The sequence below is a fragment of the Pelodiscus sinensis genome, chromosome 3 (genome assembly GCF_049634645.1).
Source record: "Pelodiscus sinensis isolate JC-2024 chromosome 3, ASM4963464v1, whole genome shotgun sequence".
In the NCBI taxonomy this organism is placed as follows: Eukaryota; Metazoa; Chordata; order Testudines; family Trionychidae; genus Pelodiscus; species Pelodiscus sinensis.
The window spans coordinates 64833066-64860951 of NC_134713.1; the positions used below are offsets into that span (position 1 = coordinate 64833066).

At 39.1% G+C, this 27886-nt stretch overlaps 1 protein-coding gene and 1 long non-coding RNA gene across 5 annotated transcripts in view; both read right to left on the reverse strand.

Moving 5' to 3' along the window:
• BACH2 (BACH transcriptional regulator 2) overlaps positions 1–21008 on the reverse strand; it is a 253359-nt gene extending 232351 nt beyond the window's left edge. For 3 of the 4 annotated variants that reach the window (XM_014578684.3, XM_075923895.1, XM_006133289.4), the window contains exon 1: positions 20258–21008. The gene's annotated coding sequence lies outside the window, so the exon portion shown is untranslated. Of the gene's footprint in view, positions 1–18343; positions 20199–20257 lie in introns of those variants that run through there. The other variant, XM_075923893.1, reaches the window with a different exon arrangement.
• A 1669-nt stretch (positions 21009–22677) lies between these two features.
• LOC112547483 (uncharacterized) overlaps positions 22678–27886 on the reverse strand; it is a 59939-nt gene continuing 54730 nt past the window's right edge. Inside the window, exon 3 of the long non-coding RNA XR_003091216.2 lies at positions 22678–22936. This is a non-coding gene — a long non-coding RNA (uncharacterized LOC112547483). The remainder of the gene's footprint in view (positions 22937–27886) is intronic.

Here is a 27886-nt window from a genome sequence, read left to right on the forward strand (position 1 = left end):
GCTGATTCTATCCCATTTATGGAGTCAAAGAGGATAATTTCAGAAGTGATGCATGCATTTATACTCTGCTTTAAATGTTTCTGAAAATTGTAGGGATTATTGGTTGTGATTTTTGGGCCTTTTCTCCTTGAGAAAAAAGGAGAATTCAACATCATCTGTTAACTATGTCTGTTGGAACTTGGGGTTAGTTCAGACTTAAGATGGGGGCGGGGGAAGGCTGGGAATTGAAACAGTGTGTGCCCAGGGGAGACAAATGATTGTGTATGACTGAGATTTGAAGCTAGTAATAGAAGAGAAAGCGTGCTCATCTTCCACAAATCTTTCTAATATTAGAGTCGAGGGAACATTGTTAACTATGGCCAGACTTTCATTTGTATCTCGGAAGAGTTATCCAGGATGGATTCCTAAGTTCCAGTGGACCACTAATGAGAACTCAAGATTTTAAAAGCAAGCAAAATAGAGCACCAGGTCTCCAAGACTACTAAATACCAAGAGGAATTTGGAGAGATTATGATAGACTGGTTGGAACAGTTTGTTAGCTTAAATTTCTGCTAGCCATGTTATCATGTCTCAGAACATACAGATGACATGGATAGAGAGAGGCTTGTTAACCAAAAGTCCTTCTTGCTGCTCCCTCCAGCTTCCTGTGTAGAGGATCCCAGAAAAACTGGAGTCAATGCTTGAATTTATTACGGGAAAATTAAACCAGAGGACATGGAATTCCTGATTCAATTTCTAGCCAAGACTTTTGTGCCTCACATAGAATTAAATGTTGCCACAATCGTTGGAATGAAAGGATGGCTTCCTTGGCATCTGAAAAGGATGCTGCAAGGTCTGATACATATGCTACCAAATACTACTACTTCTTCAGGGCATTCTCTTAATGAAGACTGGGTTGTTCTGTCTGTGCAGCAGCTTCTTATGGCCTTCTTGACATGTGGTGGGTGACAATGTCCTTTACACAGAGGAACAAAGTGTTTCTAAGAAAGAACTGAAAAGAAATACACATACAACGCCTGACTCGGAGAAAGAACTAGCAATAAACTCCATTATCAGACAGCAAAAGGAGCAGGGAAGCAACCTATGTAGTGGGCAAACTGCACCCAACTGGTGTTCTATGTGCAGCCCACAAGACATTTTGTTTACTGTTGCCCATGCACATGGTTGCCAGATTCTGAGAGTTTTCTTCAGATAGGTTTTTTCCTACTGACATTACTCAAGTGAAATGAACTTAAAGAAAGGACATATGAAATAAGGTGCATGCTCATTGCACACAACATTGACTGAGAGCCATGTGTACCCTCTCCATCCAATCAAAGTGCTTCTACGGTTTAAGACAATCTTGTGGCCCACAGAGATAAATGGGGGCCACTCATGCAGTCCACTTACTGTTAAAATGGTATTCAAGAACAGATCATTGGTGGAAGCCTTGGAGAGAGCTGCAACACACAGGGCCCTGGCTTCTAGGTGTTATCACAACACAAATTAACAATTAGCTTCTCCCTAATTATCTGTTTCTTCTAGAAGTACAAAAATGAGGTAATATTGCCCCCTGATGGGAGTAACCAGCAGGGTGGGATAAAAAAGAAACAGCATCTCGGCTTCCAGGCACCAAGACAAACAACAAGTGAGAATCTACTAGAAGAAAAAGGTGACAAGAACATAGGCAGAAGGGCAATATACACTTGTGCCAATTTCTAAATAGGACTGTATTTTGTTTGTGGTGTTTTGTTCTCATATACTGGCAGAGAAAGAGCATCATGATCTTATTGTAGTCAACAGTCCAGTCACCAATGCACAAACATTTATTTAGCAGTTACAAATCAAGCTAACAGACAATTTAAATATTCCATGTTTACATTTCCTTTAAATTAGTAAGATCTAGAACCGTAATGCCCAACCAGTACTAAAGCAGTAGCTATAGCTAAACTAGCCACACTCAACCAGCTAAATAGCCACATGTGGCTCTTGGCTAGCGAGTTGGACACCGTGGATCTAGAGCAAGTGCTAATTAACTGCCAGCATTCTAGGGTACTTCTTTTGGACCTTATGCACAGTTTATCATCTATCAAATATCTCCCTCACCTTCATTTTCATCTTGATCCATATAAAACCTCTATTTATTACACAACATTCCATCAAGAACAGCAAGTCATTTTTTGGGGGTAGAAATAGCAAGAAATTAAAAACTGTTTTCAACTCAATTTTTAACTTTTGTCCTCCTTCCATTAGAAAGTATGACCAAGTTTTTCTGCCCTCATTTGTATTTACATGGAAATTACTGTAGAATATAATTTAGGTTTTATTTGTGTTACCTATTAGGTTCTTTGAACAAGAGATTTGTGTGTGTGTGTGTCTGTGAGCAGAATGTAAAAAGGCTATGCCTTTCTATAAAGATCTATGTGAACTGAACACTGTGTTTATGTGCATGCATGTGTTACTTTTACACACACACTCTTCAAAGTTCTCCAGCTCTCTTATCACATGTCCTTTTCTCGCTTGTTAGTTGTTTAAGTGGCAGAGGTTTTTCCCCCTGTGTAATTTGACTCACTGTGTCAGTGTTTTACAATAAGGGTGTGTCTAGACTACAGGGTTTTTTTGAAAAAAGTGGTCTTTTTTCGAATAAACTTCTGCTGCGTCTAGACTGCTGCAGTGTTCTTTAGAAAGTAAATCAAAAGAATCCAGCATTTTTTTCGACTGCCGAAAACCTCGTTTTACAAAGAATAATGCCTTCTTTCAAAAGTGCTCTTTCAAAAAAAGGCGCTATGTAATACAAACTGTGCTTTTTCGAAAGAGAGCATCCAGACTGCTTGGGTGCTCTCTTTCCAAAAAGCGGCTTGCTTTTTCAAAAGTACTGGTTTTAGTCTAGACGCTCTTTTTCGAAAGAGGCTTTTAGTAAGAGTGCTATGCAGGCCCAACTGATTTTGAGAAGCAGAGAAAAAAATACTTTGAATTCATTTAAGGGACTCTCGTCTTCTTTTGATTTCACACTATGAGACAACTATGTCCCACCCAGCCTTTTTACTATCGTATATGTTCTAGTTTAAAGAAATGGCTTCCTGTAAGCAAACATTTTTTCTTTGGTTACAGTGTTTTTGAAGTGATGAAATCATGAAAGGATTTAATTTGCATGAGTGCCTTTTTTATTTTACCATCTACTCAAGTACTTAAATGCATGGAGCTATACATCTATTTTTGGCATATGATAGAGGTATATAGCAACTTCTGTAGTTGAATTTGAGTTTGTATAATTTCTGAATTATCAACTTTGTGTCTTTGCAACATTTATACCAGTGGTTCTCGACCTGCTACCCAATCAACATACAGCTGAAGCCTATGCAACATTCTCACGGCCATACAAAGATAAGAATGTGTGTCTGCGTGTTCCCACAATGGTAGATAGGTTGAGAATCACTAATCTATACAAACTTTTTATATATAAATATTGCAGTACAAAAGTTTAAGCCTTGCAGCTGAGTACATGTATAGGGATTTTCAACTAGAAGTCTTTTTCACACAAATACACCCCTTCCTCAAGCACTATTTAACCATCTAGCATACAACTAGAAAGTGAAAACAATGCAGTCTTGCCAGGAGATATAAACTCTTAGGCTACATCTAGACTGGCAAGATTTAATGCAAATACTCTAAACGCAAGAGTTTTTGAGTAAGAGAGTGTCTATACTGGCATGTGCCTTTGCGCAAAAGATTTGCTTTTGCACAAAAGCATCCAGGCCAGACTTCACACTCTCTTGCGCAAGAAAGGTCCGATTGTCATTTTAGCCATCAGGCTTTCTTGCGCAAGAAATTGATGTTACCTGTCTACACTGGCCTCTTGTGCAAGAGGGAGCGTCAGAGTATTTGCGCAAGAAGCACTGATTTCATACAGTAGAACGTCAGTGTTCTTGCGCAAATACTTGCGGCCAGTGTAGACAGGCGGCAAGATTTTGCACAAAAGCGGCCGCTTTTGCGCTAAATCTTGCCAATGTAGACACAGCCTGTGGCTAGTGTGCTAAGAAATAAACAACAGCAGCATCCTCCAAATTAAACTGAAATGTTGTCCCACTTTACTAGTTGCTCAGGTCTCTCTGTGTCAGAGCCTTTGAGTTTGGTTTTCTTTTACTTTTTAATTTTCCCATTTTATTTTGCCTTCCATTTTTTCAAAGCATGTATCAGGCACAGCTAATTCAGAACTGACACCATAAATTAATATTAAGAAACCACAATTTGAAAATGTAAGCTGTTCCTATACTACTAAATATATTGAAGTCTTTCAGTCAGAATCAACAAGATAGGAGACATGATAATTATTATTAGAAATCTGGTATATCCTACAACTTAGCTTTATTTAATTAAATTCAATAACTCAATTCCTATCTCCAGCTGTATGTACAAATCCCCTTGAAGTGCAACATTTGTAACTTCTATCAACCACTGACTGATGCCAGACATTCCAGGCATGTCCAAGTGGAACATATCTGTTTTGTTCCTCAGTCTACATCTACACTACAGTAGAAAGTTAACTTAAGCTACACAGCTCCAGCTACATGAACAACCTTAAGTAGAGTTACTGTGGGGTCCGCACTGTAGGGGGGGCAGGGAATTTACAGGACTTCCCTGACACTTCTTGTCCAGGAAAGAGTAACAGGGTAGACCAGTGAGTGATCTGCAATCAATTTGGTGGGTCTTCAGTAAACCCACTAAATTGACCACCAATGGATTCATCTCCGAGAGGCGACCCAGACTGTAGGGTAGAAGTAGCCTAAGAATGATAGTAGGTACTTTCCTTCATTTGATTAAACGTGAATGGCATGCTGACAGACAGTATCAGTGAGGAGAGTTAACATAATGGGATCTTCACATTTTTATTGAAGACAGACAAGAATATTATAGTACCTATTGAATACGTGTCCATATTTTGCTCAGTGAGAATATGCAGTGCATATTGATATCAACTCTCTTTCACTATTAGTCTGCCACTACACTTACTGCATTCTCATGCTCAATTAACATTCCCTCAAAAAGAACAGAATATGAACACAAATTTAGTATATTCACCAGCACTACAGGTACATAGTAGCTAGAGTATTAAACAGCAAGCATATAGTTAATGATCCTGCAGAATATAAGTAGAAGATTGAATGGAACTTTAAAATAAATCTGTATTTGCAAATGCTAACATTAAGCTCCTTGTGGGTAGTTTGAAGCGGAGGGAAAGACCTAATCTGAATAATAGCCTTGTAATATTCCAAATATTGAAACTTAATTAATTATGTTGATCCTTAAAATTAAAGTTGCTTTCAATGCCGCCCAAATAGGTGCAGTTTTTATAGAACAATAGAAACAGTCTTTTGACCTTTGATGATTAGACAGGGTTTGGCCTTTTTTTTTTTTTTTTTTTTTTTTTTTTTAAATTTCTGGGTCTCTACAAGTTGTGGAAACTTTTAAAGACAAAAATGTGACTCTAGATAATTTTAAAGATTTCATATTCCTAATATGGGCAAATTTAAACCGCAGCCTTAGTCATAAACCTAAACGAAGCAAATCAGTAACAGTGAAAGAAAAACTACCGCAAGCAAAACCTGATGCAGTACGAATATCATTTGAACCAGTGGGTTACAGTACATCACAATGTACGCCAAAGGAAGTGGGTGTAATACCTCTCTCACTGTTTCTCCTCCTTCCCCCAACCTCATTAGACCACCTGTAACAGTCTCAGAGGAAGCAGACAATCTCCCACATACTTTCCAGCTGCACTGCAACAGCCACAAAGTGCACATGTGTAAAAATACATATGTGGAGCATCAGTGTCAGAAATCTTTCTGATGATTAACCTACTCTATTTAAAAGACTAGCAGAAAAAACACAAGGGCCAACAGATCCTCCTCAAACCCACACAAGACTGGAAAATGATGGTAAACAGAACATAACCTCTGTTGACTACTGGCAGCTGTGGTTGAGATTAGCACTCACCAGAAAACGTTTGCCCTTCTGACCAGCATTTTCCACTAATGATTGAATAGACTGGGGTGTGGAGAGAACAAGATTGGTAGAAGTGGGGACAAAAGTGTTTTCATTTACTTTGGCCTTTGGGTACCAATAACCAATGTGATACGTTTGTCTTTGAAAAATTAGTATTATGGGACAGATCTTGTCACTGGTACTGAAGCAAGACTGCCTAGGTAGATCAATAGGGAGTTCAGGATGGACTAATCCTGACCGATCCCAAACCAGGGAGTTTGCTAGACCAGGGGAGGTTAATGCCACCCCTTCTGCTGTTGGCCTCTGCTCCCAACTGCTGGCTCCCCACCCCAGTCTCCATCCCTCTACCCCAGCTCTGTCCCCTAACCATTGCCTTCCTGCCCTTAGTGAGGCTCTGCCCCAGATGCCAGGCTCCAACCCCCAGCCGGCTCTCTGGTTCAGTATGCTTCAACCCTGGAGCACCCACAGGGTTCCCAACAATTCCAGACCATGTATGTTGCCAGGCCAGAGAGTTCTGGACTGGAGAGGTTATTAGTGTATTACACTAATAAAAAAGAACACCAATAATGAAACAGGACTTTGTGGACCCTGAAACCTGAGCCCAATAGCAAAACCCATCTAAGGGGGATTTCTTTGTGGAAACTACAGGGCAGCTGCGTTTCAGATGGTTTTAATACCCGGCAAAATTAGATCAGTACCCTTTAAGAAGTCTTCTAGCCCTTAGAAAACTTCAGTGTAAGGTATTTTTAGATGCCCCTAAATAAAAAAAAAAGGGGGGGGGGGATTCCCATTACCTGGAGCTTGGGTAGGAAATGCCCAAGAGTCCTCACGCCTACAAGATGTCACACTACTTTTATTTTGTTTTTTTAAACATTAGTATTTTATGGAAACTGATAAATTTGCATATACTGCAACAGTGATTTTCCCTCCATGAGTTGCCTTAAACTTGTTAATATATGGGGGGAGGAGCAGAGGAGTTAAAAATATAAACTAATATTTTAAACCATGTGTAAACTCTGTGTTTCACTTGAACAATTATTTAAACTAGTGGTTTCTTTAACTGAACAAATCTGCACCTGCAAAATGAATCACTGCTCTATAAACATAGAGAGAAACCTTTCCAAAGTTATGTGTTTAAACATTCTCTACTACATTTTATATTTAATTTTTGTGGAAGAATACTACTATGGATATTAAGAAATTTCTTCAATCTCCAAAACATTTCCTTTATAGGAAGCTGAAGACAAGAAAAAATAAAAACTTCCACAAAGGACAAACTATTCAATATGATTTTAGGATTACATTATTAACACCACAAGACACACACACTATATTCCAGATTAATCCACAATCCTTGGACTTTCTGATCAATTTTTCTTTGACCACAGAATCCTCCAAATCCCTGAACATCCCACAATGAGGCACTTATCCTCCAGTTTAGCAACCCACTTTTCCAAAAGCCACATCTATACTTACTGCACCAGAGATCGATCTTCTGACAATTGATTTAGCGGATCTAGGTAAGACCTGCTACATTGAATGCTATAAGGGTGGTGCTGGCCGGCACCGGTACTCCTGGCAGTCGCACAGTGTAAAGGAAACGCTCCTTTGGCCTCCCTCTGTGAAGACGGCACCAAGCTCAGTTTAAGTTTACGTATTTTACATAGCTAGAGTTGCATACCTTCACCTGATCTTCCAGGTTTAGTGTAGACCTGGCCTAAGTTACCTACTTGCATCAGTACAAATTATTCATCGATTGCCACACCAAAAGGGACAATGTCATCATTTAGTCTGACCTTATAACATGGAAATGTAATTTATGTGCCTAAAATTTCAAGACTGACACATTACTGGATTGAAAAATCTCACAAAATATATTTTAACAGTACAAAGTTAGTTTGGAAAATCTGTCTCCCTGTGTTAAAGAATCGAAGATCAATAACAAGCAGTAATCAAGAAATTCCTTCCAACATATTTACTTAGATTTATAATATATCAAAAAAGTAATCTCTAGGTGTCAAATTATAAACATACAATCAAATTAAAAAGTAAAACTAGCAGCTACTTACTCTACACTCACATACAAAAGTAGTATTGACACAAGAAGTCCAAAACTACTGCAGACATGAGCCACTTATTTGAGCTTCTTCCTCTCCTCCAGACCTCCAAAACATGCAGGTCTTGTAGCATGGACTGAAAGTTTAAATTTGGGTTGCAACTGGCCACAGAGGGTGAGCAGCGAGAGGACAAAGGTGGTAGATTCAAACATTGATTGATAGCCCTTCTCAGAGAACACCTGGCCTACAACACCCTCATTTTAAATACTGAGAAGCCACTGACATAAGGGTCTACACTGATCACAGCTGTGCAGTATTATATGGGAACACAAGATGAAAGTCTTAACTGGGCAGATTCCAGGCCATTTATTAAAACATAAATTTTGCTTCTTGAAATTAAGGCATGTTTTGGTAACACTGATGGTGCAGGGATTTCTCCAGTGTTTCATTATGATCTCTGGCTCACTCCAATTTTATATCATATAAGAAGGTGCCACGGAAATAAATTAGAAGTTATTTTAAAAGGTCAGGTGAAATACAGTCCAATTTTTTGTTTTGTTTAAAGCAGGACAGAGGCAAGAAAAGCAGTAGCTCTGGTTAATTCTTTACTCCTTGCAAATACTGGCAGGTTAGAACAGTTTATACCTTGTAGGTGAAAGAGTATATCTAACAAAAAAAAATTATAAAGCACTTTTAAAAAAAATAAGGTGCTTGACAATTTTCAGCTAATGTCCATCATAAAAATACAACTAAAAAAAACCCATCCCAAACCATATCATTTTTGTAACTAAATAGATACAATAGACTATTGATAAGTAAACGCATTTTAAATAAAACATATTTATTACAAAAATCTAAGTTATCAGGACGGGCAAAACTCAAAGGCTACATGTTCAGAAAAGCATCCAAACTATAGGGGCTCGTCTACATTGGCCCCTTTTCCGGAAGGGGCATGTTAATTTCAGAGATCGTAATAGGGAAATCCGCGGGGGATTTAAATATCCCCCGCAGCATTTAAATAAAAATGTCCGCCGCTTTTTTCCAGCTTTTAGAAAAGCCGGAAAAGAGCGTCTACACTGGCCCCGATCCTCCGGGAAAAGCGCCCTTTTTCAGAGGATCTTATTCCTACTTTGAAGTAGGAATCGGGGCCAGTGTAGACGCTCTTTTCCGGCTTCTCTAAAAGCCGGAAAAAAGCGGCCGACATTTTTATTTAAATGCCGCGGGGGATATTTAAATCCCCCGCGGATTTCCCTATTACGATCTCTGAAATTAACATGCCCCTTCCGGAAAAGGGGCCAGTGTAGACGTAGCCTAGATGTTTACCCGAAGCTCAGCTGAATTATCCTAAGGTGACTCCAGTCTGTAAAGTAGGATGGAAAATTTCCATTAGTACAAGATCTCATACTGCAGAACTAGAAATGAGCAAACACATTTGAAAGTTTCAGAAACTTGAGATTTGAGATCAGTTTTTTAAATGGGTAAAAGTTATTGTATATCCCCCCCCCCAAAAAAAACCCCAATAACTTGCAGATTATTTTTTCATTAAGATAACTGCACCAGCACATGATGTTTATGCCATAGCAATATTATTTTGGAGTGATTAAGGCTGCTTTCTGATTAGTGAATATACTTAAAAAAAAAAGGTTCCTTTTACAACCTATCACTTTGTTGATGCTTCAGTTTACAAGGAAATCATAGTTCTGAATTGGTGGCACCACATTAATATATATATGGCAACATGTTAACATCAAACATGAAGATAATGACTGCAGGATCAAATATATGGAAAAGTGCGGTTAAGAAAGAGAGAAAAGAAAGAAATATCTGAATATTTTCAAAGTGAATAAAGGAAGTGGATGGCCAAATAAATCACTTTTGTTATCACTGTTCTCCCTCTCCACCTATAGTTTTGAAGTCTCTCCTTAACTTTGAAGTCCTTTGCTTTTGAGGATTTTAGTCAGATGTTATTTTAGAACAGTCTGAAAAGGTTTTTGGTTTTATAAAGTTCTGAAGTGACATTACTAACCTTGTTACTCTTTATTGTACTCCAGTTCCCATGAAAAAGAAGTTGTTTGAATCACTTGTTGCATTTTAACTACTAAACTCATCTTAAATAATGGATTGGCCTCACCTCAGTCAAATATCTACACAATCTTTAGAGGAAAATTTTATAGTTTAAAGTTACCCCTAGTTATTTCAAGTATCCCTAGTCTCTGTTTCTCAGGAGGTGGTGACAGGGGAGGGATCACGCGAGGATTACCTGTTGTAATCCCTCCCTCTGGGGCATCTGGTATTGGCCACTATCGGCAGACAGGATACTGGGCTAGATGGACCTTTGGTCTGACCCAGTATGGCCATTCTTATGTTCTTAAGTTGTGTAGAGATTATACTTCAGCATCCTAATAATTCTTTCCCGAAAAAGAAGTTGAAAAACAATACAACTATTTGTATGTAGCAGTCAGCTAACATCAACTTCAGTCTTTCATGACAACATCAGACAGCTTTAACTAAGTGTGTCTCAATGTACTCCCAATTTAGTGTCACAGAATAACAAAGCTTAATAATATAGTGGAAGCCAAGTAGTGGAGCATTTGAGCCTGTGGCTTTGGGTGGTGGGAAGCTGAAAGGAAGAACAGGAAATGTATTGATTAAAAACAAAACAGACAGGTCTGTGCACAAATGAGCTTGTATATTAGTTTGCATCCTTGAATTCTGAACTAACAATCAAGGCTAGACAAAACTATTGTGCTGTGACTATCATTCAACATGCCGAATGATACTAGCTTCAAACATACAAAATAGCAATATTTTAAGGGAGAGTCTGGATACTGTTTTAGTAATGCTTACTGCTTTTCAACTTGGAATTTGTGGTTACCCCCATTAAGCACACACACATTATGAATTAAGTGGAAGGTAAACATAAACTGGTAGAGGACTAATTGTCCAAGAAACTGTCTAATGAATGAATCATTGATTCCACTTTTAGTCTAACAGTAAAATAAAGAAAGAAAAAAGGTCAAGAAAGGTAAACGGTATTAACATAACGATTCTTTGCAAAAGTGTTTAGGTTTTCATTGTCATAGCTGTAAGTTCAAGGCAAACAGCCACATTGTAATGCAGAACTACAGTATGTATTTTATGTACCTGTGCAATGAAATACTGCAGTTTCTTTTTATCATAAGAATTCTGCACCACATTTTTCTGCACCACACATTTTGAAGTATTTACACAAGAATGCAGAATGGATTTGAAAATAAACTCTAAATCATAGGGTTTATAATCTGAAGTGTTTGGAGGGCTAAATATTCTGAGTAAAACTGTCACAAGTACCTAAGTTACTTAGGAACATAAATCTCATTAGCTTGACTGAGGTGCTTCTAAAAATGGAATTTGTGTGACTATGAGTCTTATATGTTTTTGAAAGTTTTACCCTTTCTGTTGGTAGGATTTTTTTCTAGAGACAGTCTGAAATGAGAACAATGACTCTAGATTCCTTTTCAACGTTGGGCATCTGATCCAGCCCATCTCTACTCTTTACCCATACACAATTACTTTATGTACTTCACTAGGAATTTTCCTTAAATAAACATTTATAGGAGTTGGCCATCTATTCCATCCCATTCTTAAAAAACCAGGACCATCATATTTTTGCAGATCCTGAATAACTACTAGTTTTATATTTATCAAAGTAAGATTTCCATAGGCTTGTACAACTATATTATTCAGTGTGCTTTTACCCAGTAAAAAGGTGGCAGAAAGAATCCCTTAATTCTAGTTTGGTTTATACCCTTGCCCTTATCTTGTACTTGAAGAAATCCACTAAACTCAGAACCCAAAAAATAGTTAGACTATAGAGGTTTAAAAATATTATTCCACACATAATGTCTTCTAAACAAAAAGGGCAGATGCTCAGCTGTTGTAAACTGTCTATTTAGTTCAGTGGTGCCAATAGCAACTTTCGCTAGCTGATGATCTACCCCAAAATGTTTGTTTAAAAAAAAAAAAGTTTTGAAGAGGTCTAATAAGACGGCCTGAAATACCAAATCCTTATAAAAAGTGATTTGCTGTTTCAAGCATCGCAATACTAAAGGCAGTAAATCTACAGCTAATTACACAAATGCCAATATACTAAGTAATACAAAAGCAAAGATTTGTTTTGTCATCTTCTTTGTGCATAACGTCTTGAAACTTTTTAAGCAACATTGCCATCCTGAAAATAGAGCAGTACCACTTTCTAAATAACTTAAGGGAGCAAATCAGAAGTGTTTTCAAAGAACATATTGATCACGCTAATATTACAGCTGAAATACTTAGTACTTCAAAAGCCTCGTATTATACCCACAGAGACCTGTATTACAGGATTGATATAGAACAGACTACTTTCTATTTAAAAAATGCATTACCTTACCAAAAAACACCCCAAAGAACAATGAAACACAATTGTCACAGACTAATATTGTTTCTTCTCCTCTAACAATTCTCATCAGGTTTTAATTTCTCTACTCAACATAAAGGGAAGCACCTAGGAAGAATGTATTTAAGGACAAAGAATACTAGAAATCAGTTTCTTGTTTGTATTTTTACTACTAGAAGACAAATTTTCTCCTAGGGAATGAGCAATCAATTGTGCAAATTGCCATTTATTCTCCAATTCTTATTTTCTATTAACTTTCTTTGTAGGATCCTTTGACAGCAAAACAAAGAGCAATAAAGGTTGTTCAGCAATATTACCATCCTGCACAGTGATTTAACTGAATGGAATTAAATGGAAAAATGACTTCATAGGACGAGGCAGCGTGTGCCCTTTTTTTCTTCCTGAGACAAAGAAGATTAGATATTGCACTTAAATTTCCTCTAACAGTGCAACTTAAATGTCTATAACACTTAGTGCAAAAGAGTTTGGGAACCGAAGACTGGAGGTTAGGAAAAAATGTCATAATGCAAATAAAAGCAGCAGTATCACAACCAATGGTGCAACTAATTTTTATTGGGTGGGGGGAGGGAGAGGGAAGATATTTCACCACTGTAAAACAAATAATGAAATCTTCCATAAGTTTAAAAAAAAAAGTAATATTTTCCAACCTTTCACTAAGAGTAGGGGTAAAAAACCACATGTTTTAAAGGTCTTGCACATTTTTATTATTAGAAGTAGAAACCCTACTGATACTGATGAGTCATTTGTATTGGCGGAAACCAAGAACACCCATCTTCTTCGTGGGTTACACAGCACTCAGTGTGGTTTTCTAATCATTACCGGTCAAAGTAGTTGACTGAAAACAAAACAAGAGACAAGAACTCACCTTTGCTCCCAATGCTTGTTTAATACCAGCTGATTAGTTTATCATCCTACAGATTGCTTACATTGACTACTTTTGGTTACACAAACAGGAGTCCCTTTCAGAAAAAATAGTAAGTGTCGTTAAACTTTAAAATAATCAAGATTAAATCCAGCACTAAAAGTGGATAATACAATCCATTTCTGCAATGACCTCTACAATAGATTCAAGCAAAACACAAACCAATTGCAAATATATGAATTCATCAGAAACTGTCACCTTTCGGAACCTTCTGAATCTTCAGTACAGAGTCCATAAATACAAAAAGGACCAGTTGCACTGGAATATAAGTCTTCATTCTCATTCAAATGAAGGAGTCCTTTAATGTTAATTACAGAAGTTACTGTAGTTTATAGGGTTTAAAACACACAAACAAAAACAAGACCCAAGAGCTAGCACAACTTTGAAAATAAAAGACTACATTTAACTTTGGGGTATTAAGTGAAATTCTACACTGAACAGAATGAGGAATTCTGCTTTAAAAAAAGCAGATAAATTACCTAGGAAAAATGCCATTTTAATGTTAAATTTTACATTAGAAACAAGAAAAATAGTTACAGAAAAGGAACTCCACCATCCCTACTCACACAAAAAAAATGAACCCAACTAACACACAAAGAAAAAAAACAAACAAAAACCAACACAAACACACATCCTATTAAACACTTGCAAATGTACTTCAGACATAGTTTGGACAGAGGTGAAAAAAACTGCAACTTTTTCTTTTTACCATAATCCTGGCCGAACCAAATGAATGTTTTTGATATTATTTGGGAAAGAAACTAAATCAGAACAGTGGCCAGAGAACTACAAATATGTAGCAACATCAGTCTGCATCTCTTACTGAGGATAGTTTATAGTGAGGATAACTCTGAGCTGCAGCAGACACGTGAGTCAGCAAGAGCTGCCTGTAGGAAACTGCTGACACGCTAAATTGCTCTGCATACAGTGTGCACACCTACACACAAAACAAAAACAGAGTGTTTGCAAATTAGTACATAGGAACACCTCCATACTTACAGTTCTTGTTTTCCTAGTTTAGATCTAAATTATAAAATAATCACTAATAATAAACCCTTTGAATGTCAGCTATAACAAGCAACTATGTTCAAGTCTTAAGGGGCACTTGTTTTAGCTGTTTTTATTTGACTAGATTTAACTCATTTCTCTTTGCAAAAAGAATTGTTGCTTCTAGACCACAAAAATTACATGGTGACAGACACCTACATAAGTTCCTGGTTTTCTAAACGGGGAACACTCATGAACCTACACATTAAAAACGTGTACAGTTTGGGTGAACATTTTGAAACTAAGACCAAAAATACATAACTTCAAATTTCAACAGCCATCAGTTTTAAACAACTGGAAATTCCCAGCTTTTCCTCCTTCAAAGAGTTCTTCAAACAACACTTTTTGTTGATACATTCTGACGTCCGGTATAAATGATATTTACACTTCCATGAAATACAAGTTTTTAAGAAACAAGTCTCAATGGATGAGACAATTTCAGGTCATCTTCCATATCCTGAGCATGACAAGAAAGTGTAGACTAATGACTTCTCCCTGAGGCTCTAGTTTAAATGTCAAATAAAACAGTGGCTTGCTATGTATATTTATTGTAGAGAATCTTTGGGAGGAACTTGGGATAAATCAGGTATTCTGTTTATTGTAGTGCGGAAACCTATCACTTTTCCCTTGCCCTCTTGTAATGGTCTAGTTACCATACCAATACAGTTTACCATCCCCAAACTATTTTGGTTGGCCTTTGCATATAACTAGAAGAAAATGCTCCAGCAACATCCCTTTTTTTGGCTGATCAAAGATATGGTATTTGTAACCAGTTAGTAAGATTCCCAAAGCCCATTCTATCATTTTTATTAGCATATTTTGAACATTAGTAGATGTTCAGTCAGTGCTGATAGGTTATTTTTACTGAACCAGTAGCATCAATTTAAGATCATTGAGAGATCTTAAGGTCACACAGAAATTTGTATCAATTCTACTACTTGATTTTACTTAAATTATGAAGTGCAATAATAATGGCAGAATAAGTATCATGCTTTTCAACACACTACAAAGAGGTTCCAACTTAACTTAAAAGCAAAATGAGTACATTGCAACTCAGTTGGCTACAGAGTCCTACATTTTCTGATGCAAGCTTCAAATGTGTACTCATTCAGACTGCTGCCAAGGTTAATGTATTTTGGCTGAAGCCATGGTGACTTTTTGTAAAAAGCTGAGTAAGCATTTTGAACTCTATCCTGGTGAGCCACTGGTAGAGTTAGAGTTAGGGAGTCACTGTTCACTCAACCACAATACCATATCCAATTTAAAACCTATTTAGATCTTAGCAGAGAATTGCATTATCTATAAAGAATCTGTCACACTCTCCTAAATTGACTGTAATGGAGAAACAAATCTCTTAGATTGTTAAAGGAAGCTCATATTTCTCATTAAAAACAACTCCAATTTTTCTTTGCTACAAAATACATTGTGTATATCCATTTATTCCAACTCAGAAAATAAGCTATATGCAAGCTCTACATTATACACCACACCGAAAGATAACATAAATCTATGGTTTAGGATACAACAATGTGCTCGTTAGAACACGTCACATGAAATATACAAAAGACATAGAAGTCAGGCTAGTAAATTGGAGAAAAGTTATTTTTAACTGAACCTCTGAATCAGAGCAACGCTCTTACAAAAAGAACTGGCCTTTGCAATTGCATATAATTAAAGGATATTGTTTAATGTATTTGGAACATCAGAATTATAAAAGGAAAAGTGATTTCCCTCCCTCTCCCCAGCATACACAAAGCATATGCAGTTCTAAGAAATCACCCATTCACATTGTCATACAAAAAATGTAATCACTACTGAAAAGACTAGTTAGGACCTGTCATATTACTTTATGCCCCATTCTGAGATGTTTTAAACACACACCAAGCTGAAACTGGATAAATTTATCCTTCCAGATGCATTCTCACTGTAAGCATGAGTAAAGTCCTACTGAAATGGATGGATATCATAAATAGGTAAGAAGAAAGTATTCCTCTTTATTGTTTTGAGGAATGAGAAAGAATGACTTCCTTAATAATGATTGTTTTTCATGGTTGCAGGCACTTCTAGAGCAAGGCACAGCAGATATTAGCCAAGATGGTCAAGGATGTAACCCCATGCCCTTGGCGTCCCTAAGCCTTTAACTGCCAGAAGCTGAGTAATAAAATGCTCTGTTCTGTTCACTCGGTCTGATGCATCTGGCATTGGCCACTATTGAAAGACATGCATACTGGTCTGACCCAGTACAGCTATTCTTATGTTCTCATGAAAAGATGGCTAGTCTGACAAATACTGCAGCCTGTAGAAAAGAATAGCTATGTTACTTAATTACAAGACAAGCTTTAATAACCAAGCTATTGAAGATTTTAGATAACTAAATATGGGAAATTACTATTATACATTCCATACCACATATTATACACAGAGGTTTCCAGTTTCATCTCTCCCACTGTCACTTATGTGCGTACATGAAGAGATGCATAAGCCTCTGTGCAGCATGAAGATTGTATTAAACCTCGTTAATGTCAATGGGTCTCCAAGGCCTTCTACTACAATGTCAAAACATTTACCAGGATTTTTCACATTAAGAATATTAGGTGTCAGGATATGGGCCATAACTCTCAGCCAGCAATGTATGTTATTTCAAATGCACAATACACTACTACTAATTTTCTCCTAGATGCCAAGGTTCTATGGCTAAAAGCAAAGATGGGAGGGGGGAGACAAGGTTATCACAGTATCTGGGGTTTATTTTGTTAACACCTATAAAATTCCATTAATTCTAATGGCAGTTACATGTGCCTCTATGATAGGATGCACCCAGAAACACTAGCCCTACCACTCAATTTGACCATTGTTAACAACTGACTAATCAGGATTTTTATTATACTAAATACATTTTGGAATATATTACACAATAAACTAATGGGTATACCCTCCTCCCAGTAGTCATTGTTGTCTGCTAGTTAAAAATGTATGTTAGTGCACATTTAAAAAAAATTCCGTGTCTAATTTTGCATCTTAACACTACTTGTGCTTCTACAAGACTTTTTATTAGTAGTTTTGCTATTCTGCACACATTTTACAATTTGGTCAACTGAGGCATACTTTGTGTAAGTGGTTTGGCTCAATATCACAGAGCTGGTAAAATGGAAAAAGCTAGAAATAGAAACTTGAAATTTTGACTCAATTTTCAGCACTTACTATTTAGACAAGATTTCCATTCACTTTATGTATCAGTGTCCAACACCTTTAAATCGATCTCTGGAGTTCCAAGAACACCAATAATTAAAAGAACATATCCATGACACTTCAGTGAAGTATTATGTCTGCTGACCTGCTACATAAGCACGTAAATACTACAGTGATGGGCTCCACACAAATGAATACAAGTCAATCTTGGATTTCAGAAGGATATGCACTCATCAGAAGCAGAATTTAGCTTTTAATTTTCACACTGAAGAGTCTTCCAAAATGTTAGATTAATACACTGCTACTACACAAGCACTGTAATTAAATGCTTCACCCACTTCCTTGGCCATTTTAACCTATTCAAAAGATATTAAAAACAATTATTCCACTTCCTATCAAAATTTCATTTTCCCCATATCCAAAGAATTGTCAAATAATACAAGCAAATACTACCCCTAAACACACTCCTACATGCAGCTGAATAAAAAAATCCCATACAAAAGACTCCTTTTCTAATCAAAACATAACCCGCTGCATTAAGGTGCATGTGTGTCTTATGACAATGATGAAATCTTGAAAAATAGACTTTCATCATTAAAACACTGACAAATCTTCAACAGCAGAACAAACAGCAACACTACAATTTAGCATTGCTTTTGAGATACTAATGTCTGATTCTAACAAAATGCTATTTCTGCCAGTTATCATTACCTTAAAGAATGAAAAATGCAGTTTACTCCAGAGCTGCCAGGGCTTCAGTAATAAGGGTAGGATGATCTCACAATAACTGAAACATTTTAAGCAAGACACCCGCTGTATTATAAAAATAGCCTGTTCCACAAAAGGAGAGGCATGATTTCACACTTAGCTGCAAACGCTCAGGCTGTCATGAAAGAACTGCCTTGCCTACATGTTATATGTTAATGATCTGAAAAAATTATCAGAGTTACCCCTGCTCTCTAAGTTTACTCAAAAAAATAAAAATAAAATGCTTAATAAAAGAAACGGTGCTTTACCTTCTTTACAGATCCCACTAGGCAAGAAAGAAAGTAGGGCTTTTAAATTAAACACACTAAAAGGATTACATTTACAAAAAAATGCTCTGAAGCAAATGGTGTAATCTGAGAAATGCATATCTGACAATGAAGAAACGATCTGATGCTTGCCAGAAATCATTAAAATTGAGTCTTGTTTGCCACAAGACCACCACCAATAACTTAATTATTTTAAGGCTGTTACATGCACTGATTAACTACACTATTGTTTGGCAACAACTTACAGCAAGTTACAAACTAGTTGAAGTCAGGATTTGAATCCCAAGTGCACACAGGCATTTTAGGAGTGTGCCCAATAAAAAGACAGGTGTCTAATAAAAAGCCACAGAAATAAGCAGGCTACTGAGGTGACCCCCTTTTGATGCAGCAGTAACTTGGAAAGTGCACACAGGCGTGCGCGCACACACACACACACACACACACACAAACACAAACACCTCTGCACTGCAGGACACTGCAACGTGATCACTAACCCAAAGGAGAAAACGGGAAAATCTGGGAACTGAACACTTTCATGTCCCCATACATGGGACACCCTGAACACAAAATCCCATCAAAAGAAAAGGGAAGGAGTGGTGCTAATGAGAAGAGCTTTATATACAGGATGACTTTGGGGGATGGGGGGGGGGGGAAGAGAGAGATCTGGCAAGAAGTAACTAGCCACTCAGAAAAGATTAAAAAATATCACCCTCTATCACACTGCTTAAGGGAAGTGTGCAAGGAACCCAAAGGGAACTGGAATCCCGATCGCTTTGCTTTATAGCAGTACCCTGCTCCCTTTTTGTTAATCGAGGCATTCTTTGATCGCCTGGGGCGGGTAGCCAAGAAATGCCTAGCAAAACCTATTTTTCTGGGTGGGTTTTCCTTTTTTGTCGTTACACCGGGTCGCCGCTGCACAAAAGAGCTAAAATGCCAAAATAAAACAGGCGAAGAGGCAATGAGGAGGAGGTAGCTAAGGGGTCTATGTCTCTCATCCTCCCCTGCTCTCCCAGTTCATTAAAAGGCCTCGAAATCTGACAGCTGCTTTCCTCCGCTCGTAAAAAACAAGAGCCCCCATGCCTGACTTATTACTCTTGCGCTCCTCCTCCTGCTTACTCAAAACACCCATCAGCGAGCATGCAATATACCAGCTACACTTTCCCCTGGCGCGCACACTAAAGCAACTGCGGGCTGGCCATCATCAGACACCCTCTCTCTGCTCCTCCTTCATCCCCACCATAACGCCCATAAAAGGCACCCTTTTCGGTGGTCCCCAAGCGCCAAGCCAAGCTGGTGTCCCGGCCAGCAACAAACAGCCGAGCTAGACTCTCTAGCTCACACACACACACACACACACACTTCAGATCCTTTTACACGCTTCCAGTTACGCAACGTTTCTGTGGTTCCCACTTTTAGAAATGACTGTTCGCCCTTTTGCGACCGGGGCTTGTTTTTAAATGTGCCCCCGCAGCAGCTGGCTGGGAGAAAATCCGCCGCCCCCTCCCCTCCCCCGCCGGCTCTCCCAGCTGCACACACCAAACTTCATCTCCATCATTCCCCGGGAAAAAGAGCTGAGAAAAGGGAGACTCACCTTCTCCGACTGTCTGCAACTTTCGAGCTTTCTCCTCCGGCTGCAGCCTCCCCAGCCCGCTGGGGCTCGGGGGCAGAGTGGGACGCGGGGAGCGGCTGGGGGCTGGATTGGCCGATGCCGGGGAGGGGGTTGTTTTTTTTGCGGTGAGGAATATGCACCCGCGGAGACGCACCTCACATGGCGATGGCTTAAAAACCAGCTGCCTCCAAAGTCTTTGCAGAGAAAAATAGAGGGAGGGGACGGGGAGCAGCAGCAGCAGGAGGAGGAGGGAGGGAAGGAAGGCTGCAGCAGGGGAGAGGGGCGTGGGGAGGGGGAGTCGCACAGGGATCGCTACGCTGCTGCTGCTGCTGCACTCGGGGCTGGCGGCGGCTGCACAAGACGGCGGCAGCTTGGTGCCTTCTCAGCCCGGCGGCGTGTTGCGGCGGCAGCCCCCGTTCTGCAGGTTACACTCTCGCCGCGGCTCGCGCTCTCCCCAATGGAACGCCGCCTACTCCCCTCAATCGCTACATTGTTGACATTCGCAGGCTGACATCATCCCCCGCTCTCCTCCTCCTCCGCCGCCGCCGCCGCCGCCCGCCTTTCCCATTCACAATAACGCTACGTAAACCGCGTAGCGCTCTCCCTGGGCGGCGAGGAGGCCTTCTCGGAGAAATTGGCGTAGCGCACCTCGGCGAATAGCGGCTTCGCCTGCATCCCAGCGCTCAGACACGCAGCGCATGCGCATCTTACGCTCCCCCCCGCCGCCTGCCTCTCTCCCCCAGCATTCTCAGCGACTCAATCCGTGTCTCTTTCTCGCTTTGCTCTTAGCGTCTTCTCGCGGCGGCCTCCCTGTTTGTGCTCGCGCGCGGCCGAGGGGCAGGCTGGGGGTTGTAGTCCTCGCTGTCGGGGCTGGGGTTCCCGACTGATGCAGAGCCCTGGACCTGGGAGGTGATGCTGATGCTCTCACGGTGGCGGAGGCGGACCGCGCGCGCCAGTGGAATGGGCTCTGCTGCTGCCTTAGAGCAACGCGCGCTCACACAGGAGCCGGGCCCGCAGGATCCTGGGGCTGGGGAGGGAGCGCCGCGGGAGCAGCGATTCGGGGCTGCCGGGGTTTTGCATTCAGCGGTGGGGAGTTACCAGGGGCTCATCAGCTTCCCAGAATCTAGCGTTAGAATTTGCTAGGAGGCCTGGCACAAAATCTGTGCACGCCCAGCCTTCCCCGTGACAACAACAGCATCTTCCTTCCATTCCAGCGATATTTCCCACACACACATCCCGGCCCGAAAACCCCGGCCCAATGCAGTAGCCAGTCCACTGTACTCAAATGTCATGTACCAGCCTCTCCAGATAATAAGAATGGCAAACACGTCCTGAGATTTAAAAAATAAACAGTATGTTTGTATGTGGGGAGGGGGGTCTTCTTTGCCTTCTGGTTTTGGAGCGTTTAGGGGGCAGTTGATTCACTTTTACAGGTCGTTAGTGCAACCAGGAATCTAGCATTTAAAGTGATTCTTACGTCCTCCCTTGATTCCAGCTCCTGAGACATCAAGGAAAATGCCAAATATCATGTCATATAAAATCATGAGAGCTAGCACATCTACCTTGAACACAGTGAATATAATTTATTATGCCTGGGATATGAGGATGAGAAAAGGTTTTCTGAGAAAGAAGGTGACCTGGCAAATGAATCATGCCAGGACAGGGCTAAGAATGAGATCACATGAAGGGATTTTTCTAATGATAGGGATTTGGATAACTAGTTTTTAGTAAACGTTTTATTGGGTTACTGGTCTTGGAAAGGTGATCCTAAGAAAATCTGCAGTGAATTGAGATAGTAACCTAGCTGACAAAACTACAGTTAGTTTATTAATATTTCTGTATTTGTGAATGTTTTTGTTCTGTCAGAGTACTGTGTATGTTTTTGTTCCATGTACCTTCTGTTTACTTAATAAAGAATTAATAAAAAAAATGCAAAAGAACAGTTTCTCCCTTTTCCAGCTGTTCTCAGTGAACACATTTCTGATGCTCCCTTGAAAGACTGTGTCTGCCATATTTTCAAGGCTTAGTTTAATCACAAAAAACATTGTAGATACATCAAGTTAATGCAATGTAGCTGTCAGCATTTTACAGAAACTACATAGTGTCATTGCTTTGGGATTGATTCTCTAATGTCTTGCACTTTATGTAATCACAACTGTGCAAAATGAGTGTCAAACTTTTAATTTAGTAAGATCTTACATCAACTTTTCATAGGTACAAAGTGATTACATCAGCTGCAGGTAAATGGAGAATCAAGCCACAAACCTATACATTTTTTGAGTGTTATTCAAGTAAAATCTTGTTCATAAATGTTATCTAAGCATATAAAACACACACACACTCCGCTTTAAGCACATGTAAATCCTGTGGCATTCAAAGAAACTACTCCTGTGTTTAAATGTTTGCAGGATTGAGACCTTGTTTGTGTTTATTGTTTTATTTATTATAGAGCTACCAAAAAAATTTAAAATATGAGAAACAAAAATGAAGGTACCAAATTACTAGTCATTCAGCATCACTGCAGAGCGCTTCAGACAGGACTCAACATGTCTCCAGTGCCACTGCCACCGCTCAGTTTCAGATTTAATATATTCCATTGGTACCTCTTGCACTTTGGGAGATTTAGCCGCAGAAGATTCAAAGGTGAACTGAGTGTGGTACCTTAAGAAAAGGAGATTTAGAAAAAGGGAAATTTAGTCACCTTCTGGCATTGGCAGTCAGTACTGAAGACCAGGGAAGTCTGAGCCTCTTCAAACATCCTTGCATGGTCCCACCTATACTCTGCCCCCAGCCCCCTTCCTGCTTTCCAGCACTGTGCTGTGAGGGGTTCTTCCCCTCTGAGCAAAGACCTAGGTGAGGCTAATGCGTGCAGACCTGCATTCTAGGCCTGGGGGGAGAGGAACAGTGCCTGTCCTACTGCCCAGTACTTTGAGGCTGCGAGGGGACTCTGGGGCTGAGGGATTCCACTGCCCAACACACTGGGGGTGATGAGTCACATCATTGCCTGCCCAATTTCCCAGCCCTCTGGAGGGAGCAGGGGAACCTCAGTACCTGCCCATCAGCTTGGCACTCCAGGGTTGGGGGGCTTGGGTTGCCCAGGGCTGGGGAAGGTAGACAGGTGACCACATAGGGCTGGTGGGAGAGGTGGGGCCCTATGCAGAAAGGACAGGACAGGGGCTAGTCTTCCTAAACTCAGGATTCACACACAGCCCATGCCTTCTAGCCTGGTTGAAATCAGACTAAAACCATCTGTTATATTGTCCTGTGAAGCTATGTCCACTTCATAAGTTTCTGAAAGGAACAATATTTGGTATTTAGTTTACTAGCTGGTATTTTAAAGTGACTATCTACTATATATTTGAGTTGGTCTGTCTGTCCAGCTGCCTGTCTGTTTAAGAACTCCTCCTCAACTGTAAGAGCTATGACCACCAAAGTCAGTTTAAAGTTTCCTCTTATAACTTAAAGCAAAGTAAGGATTTAGTTGTCCCAGGAAAACGAGATGTGCCAGGAATGGGATTGCTTTTCATAAAAATCATACAGAAAAGAGACTAAATCACCAGGCAGGTGAAAGAGGCTGGCTGGGGATACCCCCTCCCCTCATCTGGGACTGCCTGAGCCCCAAGCCTCCCATCCCTCAGAATCCCTTTAGGAAGGGCTGGGAAGGCTGAAGACCCCCCACCAATTCATATGGGAACGTGGATGGTTGTTCCCCTTTGTCATGGAGCCAGCGGAAGTACACAGTTTGTTGCATTCCTCACTCTGGCAGGGGAGCACGGGGGCAACAAACCTGAACCTGCCCCAGCAGGGGGACAATGCACTCTTCCCCTGTCTGAGCCCGCTGGAGCTGCAGTGGTCATGGAGAGGCGCTTCTAACCTGGCCCCAAGCTACTGCAGAGAGAGAAGGCTAGGCTGGGGTAGTCCTCTCTCCCCTGGGCGGCCAGCATACTGAATCCCCTCATCCGTAGCTCCATACTGGAGCAATGATTTAAATTAAGAAATAAAAATATTAATTGAAAAAAAATTTAAAAAGTGAATAGTCCTTAGGGACCCAAGAAACACCAGGTAAATCTTCTAGTAATAATATATCTTGACTTAAACATAAAACTGAAAATTGTCTGTTCTAATTAAGTGACTTTTGGAATTTCAGTTCCTGATATTCCTTCCATTTTAGTCAGTAGCAAAACTTCCATTGACTTTAGTGAGAACAGGATCATGCCTAGAGGGGTGAATATTCAGTGGATTATGAAGGGAATTAGAGGTGCATTGGGAGTTAAGCACCTAAGTTCTTTTGAAAATCCTAGTACAGGTAGGCACATAAATACCTTTAAGAGTGGTCAAACTACTCTTAAAAGAAGATGAATTTTAGATCCTTGTGTGCCATTCAGGAAGTGTTTTTATCAGGGCTACTTGTATTTGAAAGCCAAAGAATATGCAGGTTTTATACTAAAATCTAGTATTCAAAAATCTAGAAAATCAACCAGTGATTATTATGAAACACAGAGGAAAACAGAAAAGTATAATTCAGTGGAAATCAGAGTTTTTGCAAAAACAGTATGTTTTTCTCACAATACATACATTGTCTTTAGAATATTTTGTGATTTTGAATCTACCTAAATGCTAGGAACAAGGGAGTCACAATTTAGGGCAACAGCACATGTGTTCCTCTCTATGGCCCACCAAGAGCTCTGAGGCTATCATCTCTCTTTAGTAGAGACACACATCTCTTTTGCCCTCCTGACCTGGGTATTTCCAGGTTTGTGCAGTGTCTGTGAATTCTCAAGCAAGTCAGACTACCTAAGCAAGCCTGCCTTACTTTTCTCCTCAGTGGGTATAAACAGAATAATTCTCCAGAGTTTTAAGATACCACACAGCTTTTCCTAAGCAAGTCTATTTATTCTTGAAGCATTACAGAGAAAACACAACAAAACAACAAAAGTACCTACATGCATGCTAATAAGTTTTCTAGAGAACACCCCAACTTTAACAAAGTCTCTGATAGAATCAACCCTTTGAATCCCACCAAGGATTTTTTTAAGTAGTTATAAATTTAAAATTACCTTGTCTCAGAACCAGTACACCCTTGAATCTAAGAGTCCTTACTTTTTACAATGTGCTGCTGATCTTGTCCTTATGTAGCAGGTGATTAGTGAACAAAAGTCCCCTCTTTAGGGAAAAGCTTTAAAGGCTCACTTCTTGCATAACTGAAGGTGATACATTTTTATCCATGTCTTCCTGGTGATGTCCTGGGAAACCCGGCTAAAGTTAAAAGTTAATTTTTGTCTGCCCATTGTTTTAAATAGTCCTTTGCAGCTCATAACACTTCCTAGACGAGATTACATTAGTCATCTCCCTCAAGACAATCCCACAATAATACACAAACATTTGCATTTTTAAATCAGTAAACTCCTCAGATACTTAAATTTAATTCAGTGAGATGTAATTTAATTTAATAAGGTTAGTCCAGTAGTTTGCCATGTCTGTCAGACTCCAATCATGCTCTCATTGTAGTCCACTGTATTTGTCTCTCATAATTCTGGCATGCATAATTATTTCCAAATAAACCACTTGTCTTGTCATACCTCCTAGGCATTTGATCTTACTGCAGAGTAAGTTCATGGAGAAGGCCATGTTTTAAATGCAAGCCATTATCGATCTCTCAAAAAATGAGACATTTTACTAAAAGAAAAATGTTTCGATGAGAGTAAGCATAGAAATATCAGTCAACAGGTTGTATATTTCAGAGGAAACAAAATTGCCATTTCAAATATATTTACAAAATCACAATTATCTAAAAATGCCAAACAAAGTTAAATTGGTACTTTTACTTAAGTAATTTTATACTTAAATCTTTGAAATATACGCATTAAGGATTTTTGGGGCTCGTTTTCTACATTATCTTTGCCTTAATTAGAAAGTTTTCACACAGCCCCATGTATCCGTTCTGATGTCTGATACTCTCTTACAATATTTTTCAACATTTTCCTAAAAGTAACCAAAAGCTTTCCAGAATATCCTCAACTATAAATAACTATGTTTGATCATATTTAGAACATATTACAACTATTTAAAATACCACACAACTGTGTAAAAAGCATATCCCAATAGCCCTTTTTCAGAGTAGATTTGCATATTGGGTCATGCAACATGAGTAGTCCCAGCTGTGCTACCCATTGGTGACCTCAGTAGATAACAATATATGTTAGTCATTAAGAAAGCATGCAAAACCTATAGATTTTTGGTAAATGAACTCCTCCTAACCTAAAGATTACAAGAACAGAGCTAAGCATTGTTCAGAGCTACTCCCACAACAACTTCTCATTGTATGAAATGGAACTGACTTAAACATCATAGGATTTGATATGTCAGTGCTGATTTAAAAATCTTATACTGACCTTTCATTGTTGTATTCTTTGAAAAATCAAAGCAATAATGGAAGAAGACAAAGGAGCCAAATTCTGCAGTCCTTAACTGAGCAAAACTCCTGTTTACTTCAGAGAGAGTTTCGCTCTGCTAAGTGCAGGATTTGGGCAAAATTACAGCTCTCCTGAAGTTGAAGTTCTTGGTTGTACAATTGTGTACCATTCCTTACCACATACAAGTGTACCATATCATTGATGATTATGTAGATATATCTTATTAATATTAATTCCCAATGAAGAGATAATTTTAAAAATTGTCTCATTTTCAATTTAATTATTAGGAAATTAACAGATGAATATTCATTGCATCATATGTTTTTATTATACATTCCAGGTAATATTTTTACTAATATGACATGAATAATGTGCACTGACTCGGTAACTATGACAGCTAAGAAGAAATCATGAAATGATCCACACTGTAATGTTTTCACAGTATGGCTTGACACAACATCACAAGAACCACGAAAGAGAAAATACCAAGTACAGCGTGCAGATAGTAAACTGTGATTCTTTAAGGATTCACTGAGTTGCACTGAGATTCAATCCCTTTTGAAATATCTTGAAGCATTCAAAAAGCACCACTGCAAAGATTAAAATTGTGGTGCCAGGAAGCAAAACAGAAATGAATATTTAATCATTGCCTTTTTTTGGAAAAAAAGGAGGAGGGGGAATGTAATATAAAATGCATTAGAATAACAAGGAGGGTATCACTGAAAATGTCAAAACTTCCTGAGATGTTTGAGAACTTTCAAGTCTTATAAATATCAGTGATGATGTAGATCAGGGGTGTCCAAACTTTTTTCAAAGAGGGCCAGATTTGATGAAGTGAACATGCGTGAGGGCCGACCATTTTGCCTGACATTCTTTGAACCATTAAAATTAAATGCAAATTAACTATTTTATGCAAAGTTTATTGCAAACGGCATACTTTTCATTTCGTCACATGGATGACAAATCTAAACAGGTGTTAAATCACCTGCCTTTCATATCTGAAGGCCAGATGAAAAAAAATTCAGGAACCTGAAATATATGTCGGGAACATTGTAAAGTACATTACATATTATTGGTAATAAAGGTTGTCTGTCAACTTTTAAGTTCAAAAAATATGAACAGGAACATAACACCAAGTATACATGTTGTGTCCAAATATATTTATAACTGATTTAGACCAACTGACATTAACTGAGAT